A 6,404-nucleotide genomic window follows, 5' to 3' on the forward strand; every position below is an offset into this window, starting at 1 on the left:
TGAGTTCCCCAAAATACCACACGCACAGCTCAATAGCCACTCAAGGCTATATCACTGTAAGAACCTTTGGTCAATATGTCTCCGTGGGACCCTCCAGTCCCATGGTTCGTTGGACCTCTGGTCCGGTCCATAAAGCTCTGCATAGCATAAATCACAAAGACATTGTAACAACGTAAATTTTCAAAACAGTTTTTCATTTTTAAAACATATTTTCATTCATAAGATATCATAGAAACCCAATGTATCACATGTCAACATAATAAAACAAATCCCAAGATCTCTAATACATAAATCTCATCAGTGTGTACGGATCATGCCGGCGCCTTCCCACAATCCTCGTTGGTACCTGAAACACATATCGCAAGCATAAATGTTTAGTGAGTTCCCCAAAATACCACATATGCACATACGCCACTCAAGGCTATAGCTCTACAAGACCTTCCGGTCCATGTGTCTCAGGGGACTCCCATCCCGCAATCCTGGTACACCTTCTGGTCCTACCGTACTGACCTTCCGGTCCTCTTCTGTCGACCTTCCGGTCCATAACATCTTGACCTTCCAATCTATATCATAATGACCTTCCGGTCCATACCATACTACGCATAACATCACATAACGCATACATATCATATAGCAGCATTCAACACATACTCATCATAGCACATAAGACCTTCCGGTCACACATAGTTACCACTCTAGGTAAAGTATACTGAGAAGACTCACCTCGTACAATGTTGGATAACCTCTCATGCTCGATAACCCTACCTAGCCTCCTCATATCAACATAATAACATCTCAAATAAATACCTTCTCTTGTCTTCATTTCTCAAGAATGGGTAGAAGACTATTCTACCCCTCCCTGACCTCTCTCTTGAACCAGCTTGACCAAAACCCTAAGGTCAACTGAAGTCAACTCTAGTCAACGATCAAACATTGACCAGACTCATCGAGTGCACTCGTGTGACTCGGCGAGTCCATGCGTCCTCTGAATCCTCATAAATCCTCACTTGACTCGTCAAGTTAAACTTTCACTCGACGAGTTACCACTAGCCACGAATCGCAGGGCAACTCGACTCGACTCGTCGAGTCCCCTTGTGGACTCGGCGAGTTCCCTCCATGGTAACACTCAAAATACCTTCTGAGGTCAGATATGCTTCTCTAACCTATAGATCTGACCTTCCCATACACAATAACCATGTAAAGGTCCAACCTTTACACTCATACAACACTCATAGGACTTCTTTTGGTGAAATAGCTTATAAAATGGCAACCTAGGTTCATATCCACCAAGGAACAACATAAAGCAAGATGATTGGGACCCTCTGGACCTCTTAAGGTCCACATCTAAGAAGCATTCCACCTTGGGACCTCATATACTTCGAATCCAAGCTAAAAAGGCATAATAAAACCCTAGATTCAAGTAGATCACCATATACACGAGAATCAGCATAGATCCATACCTCCTACAGCAGTCCCATGCGAAGAAATGCTAGATCCACAGCCCCTATCTCGTTCCTTGCCTGAATCATGCTCTTTTCCTTCCATAAGGCCCACCAAATTACTTGATTTCATCATAAGAATTCTCCCATTGCTCCAACGGCGATTTAGGGTTTCTCCCAGGAGATATAAGGCGCATCCAAGGTCATAAATTCCTTTAAATAGGCTCCAACCCCCGAAACTTAGGGTAGCACCTACTCGGCGAGTCCATATTTGGACTCGTCGAGTCCGCTCATTAAATCCACGTGATCAACTCGACGTGACTCAGCGAGTCAAACCCTCGACTCGTCGAGTCCCTCCTAAATCCTCAAAGTTGAAACACAAACTAACATACCCGAAATCCCAGATGTTACAAATCTCCCCCACTTAATTTGATTTCGCCCTCAAAATCGCTCCTCAAACCACACAGAAAGAAACCAAATACCCAAAAAGCGCCCCTGCAATAATCTCACACCAAAACGATATCTTCCTCCATGGGTACCTGGACCTGACTAGGAACTCCTAAATTCATTACAAATCGGCCCTCTGCTGCTAAGATATCCCTCCTGACTTCCCAACTATAAACCCAACAATCGGATACCAATCACCCATGCCGTACGTATCAAGCAATCCCAATTACACTTCTAAAGACGAAAGGGCACATGAAACCAGAGAATCGTCTCCTGCCTTGAAATCAAACCCCACCGGTTCAAACAATTCTCAACTATCTCGGCCCAGTGACACACAAGTCACGAAACTCTCCTTACCCCATACAAATACCACATTTCCAACTGAAGTCATCTCACCCTCGACCTTTTCCAAATTAATACTCATTTGCCTCACGCACTTCATGGTATTTCCCGTACCAAAGGACTGACCCCACTAAAGTCTAAGATATCGGGTGGCAACAATATCCCTCAACCAATAATCCACCTCAGAATCCATAATTTCCTCTTGCCTACCCAACGTACTACCAAAGCCAAACTCAACTCGAGATTTTGGTCCGACCCAAAGTTGGAACCACTAATCCCAATGAAACACTCATCTCATGACTCAATCTGCAATCCGTGTGAATACCACTTTTCCAATTCCCTCATGTTGCGACCACCACAACTCAAGTCAGAAAATAGTGATTCCCGACCACAATGGAGACCCCAATCTCACTCCTGGTTCGACCACTAGTCTTCCAAGAACTCAACCATTAGGGCTACTCAAGCCTAGAACTCTTCTGCATCATGCTCTAGTTAATACACATTATGGCTTCCCATGGAAATATACCTTCCATTCCCCTGAATAGTGAGTACTACGGCTCCCTGTAACCTCGCAACAACCTCCCTCTAACTAGTGAGTACTACGACTCCCCGTAGCACCACAACAACCTCTGTCTAGTTAGTACTACGGCTCTTCGTAGCATCACAACAACCTCTGACTAGTGAGTACTACGATTCCCCTTAGTATCACAACAACCTCTAACTAGTGAGTACTACGACTCCCCGTAGCATCACAACAACCTCTGACTAGTGAGTACTAAGGCTCCCCATAGTATCAGAACAACCTCTGACTAGTGAGTACTATGGCTCCTCGTAGCATCACAACAACCTCACTCTAACTGGTGAGTACTACGGCTTCCCGTAGCACCACCACACCCTTGCGCTACAATCCCCATTCTTAAATAATCACACTTGATGCCAATAACAAACAGGCTCCCAATGGTACCACAGATACTCAATAAGCCACTTGCAGTCTCAACCCAAGACTCAAAAACTACTCTAAAGTTCTAGGTATCATACTCGGATACCTCAGCAAATTACCACATAATCTCACGATGTCCTGCCTCAACCACTGATCATCCTATACAGATACACCAACGCATTCCCATAGAATCTTATAACAAATCTTCATTTCACACAACACGCCACTTCGGTGCATCCCAACTCTCGATTAGAACACTGAGAAATCTTCAATGTCTGAAGACTATCTAGAACCCCTTCCTCTATTGATCAAAATCCCTGTACGAATACACATACCGACCTGTAAATGATCTGCCCAATCATCTCCTGCCTTTCCCAAAAGGGCATAAAATAATCCCTACATCGAACCAGATATTTTAAACCACCAAAACTATCCTTACTGGCCTCCCACCTCTGATTTATCATACGACCCTGAGGAATTCTCTATCCAGTTATCTAACCGCTCTTGCACAGATCTCTAATCCTTTAAAAAAATACTCGGTTCTCCCCCACTTAGGGTTTGAACCATCATCAATTTGCACACTAACAATCTATCCCACAGACTGTTTCCACCAGTAACATCGCACCTACTCTCGGAAGGTGCTACGTAGCGCTCGATGATCCCTCGATGGAATCAGGCAACTCCAAATACCCCGAACCTCATATGAAATCCTCAAAATTTCTCATCATGACTACCACTAATCACTCAGGATCTCGTACCATACCACTACCGGACATCGCAACTATTAAGTGGTAATCCTGACTCGTAGTCTGGGAGTAATGAACTATCATACTCCTCAGCCTCGACTCCCAAACCATCGCTCCATCACATAAATTGCCATAAGAGCAAGGACCTCACTCCTATACTCGGTGTCCATCATAGACCATAAGGGACCCCACCCCAATATACTCCTCGTGATTTTCCAACACTGTGGCTGACACGTGCCCTACTATACATAAGTAGGGTATCTCCTTGTCCTTGACCACCTCAGCCCCCACTGATAACTTGTTCTTGCTTTACTATTACTTAGTGGCAGACATACTGCCTAGATACTCTGGTGGAAGATCATTATCGATGCTACCCCACAGGGTTCACCCCAAGCTCAAAAACCAAAACCTCAATACTTCTCATGTTTCTCCACAGGGAACATAAATAGCACCACACAGGTCACAAAAGGTGACATTTCCACTATCGACTGATTGCTCAACTCGGACCGCAATCCTCCCTAAAACACCATCCTTACTCATCCTTGAGTCTTGCGACTCCCACTGTCATCTCGTCTCCGATTCCTCGGACTAAACCATTTTCTCTCTCAGGGTATGCTTCATCAAAACTCGTTCAGCCTGGCCCTTGGGCCCCATACCCCTTCGCTTTTTCCGATCTCAGCCTAATCAATCATGACAGAATTACTGAAATAAAGTACAAGAATTATCTTCTACGAATCATGGTACTTGAACCATGACACCACCTCTCAATCTTCCACCAACCATGGTACTCGAACCATGACATCACCTCTCAATCTGCTACCAATCATGTCTCTTGCCGCACTTCCTACAAGTGTGGCCCTTTTGGCCCCCAGACCTCATATCGGCGGGCTTTTCCCGCTTGGCTGCCGGCTGAGACTGTACCAGTCGCCTATTCCTCCTTTGAGACTCAACCTCATCCTTGGCTTGAGTCTCCAGCTCAATCTCCCTCTTCCGTACATTTTCCTGGAGCACGGTAAATGTTCGGTACATCGAGTTCACCATGAACTCCCGAATATCTGTCCTGAGTATGCTCAGATATCGACTCATGCATGCCTGACCAGAAGACACATGCTCAGGGTAAAACAACGCCCTCTCGCAAAACATCTGTGTAATTGCAGTCACAGACTTCATCCCTTGCATAAAGGACGAGGTCTCCTGCGCCAACTGTTCACTCTCCACTAAGGAACCTACTCGTCTCGAAACATGGTGGTGGATTCTTCCAGGCCACCGCTGGAATCTCTGCAGGAGTGAAGTCTGCCAACACAAATTTACACTAGTCCTTCGCTCCCAAGCGGAGCTGGTTCAGCGCGAACCATACCCTCATATGTTCAGAATAGGAACAAGTGTAGGAACATCCCTCAACGTCAGATACCCACCTCATCGCGACTATCAGATCTTATTTAGCATCAAACTCTGGTGATTCATGTTGCTGAACTCTTGGTACATCAACGAGTCATCCCCCTGTGGCCCAGCAGCTGCGACAGCTGCGGGGGCTGTAGCAACAATAGCCTTCGAAACATCAGTGTGTCGCTCATCAAACATCCCAATCAACGTGGTCTCAACAGACCCAAACACCTCGGGTATAACCTTATGTATGGCTGCGGCCACCTCATCATGAATTATCTTGCGAATCTCATCATCGCTAAATCCACTGCTATCTGGTGTGATGTGTACCCGTCATGATGTCTTTGATGCACAGCACAAAAGGTACCGGAGACTCTATCAAGTATGCTCTCACTCGATCGCCCAATCTCACTTGTTCCTTGATACCCTAAGGATTCTTACTTGGACTGCTCACTAATCTGGTGTTTTCAGTAGTATGGGCCCTATACTACCATCCACACCGCATCAACATTCACCCCAAGTCCTCCTCCTAGGATCCCAGATCACAAGTACTCTACATCTCGCTATGCATAGGCTACCCTTCGGTAGACTTCTCATAAGCTCCTCACTGCTACGTACTCACTATCGAAGCATCTCATAGCAGCAATAATCTCCTAGACTAAGGCATCAAAATCAGGCCACTCTAGTCCTAATATGAATACCTAGCCTACTCTAGCATGCATTTCATATCATATCTCATAACACATAATGTAAGGGTACTTTCGGAAATCACCGTTCGGGCGCTGGCTGATTGTACACACTGCTTCTTTCCGCTTTTCTCAAATTCTTTTACTTTTTGAAAAAATGTTTCTTTTATGAAAAACTTTCTCGAATCCTCAGTTTGAGTTCAAATACACCCGAAGGTGCATCCGAATCCCTCAAACCAAGGCTCTGATACCAACTTGTAACAACGTAAATTTTCAAAACAATTTTTCATTTTTAAAACATATTTTCGTTCATAAGATATCATAGAAACCCATTGTATTACATGTCAACATAATAAAACAAATTCCAAGATCTCTAATACATAAATCCCATCAGTGTGTACGGATCATGTCGATGCCTTCC

The sequence above is a fragment of the Lactuca saligna genome, chromosome 2 (genome assembly GCF_052625555.1).
Source record: "Lactuca saligna cultivar CGN05327 chromosome 2, ASM5262555v1, whole genome shotgun sequence".
NCBI lineage: Eukaryota > Viridiplantae > Streptophyta > Magnoliopsida > Asterales > Asteraceae > Lactuca > Lactuca saligna.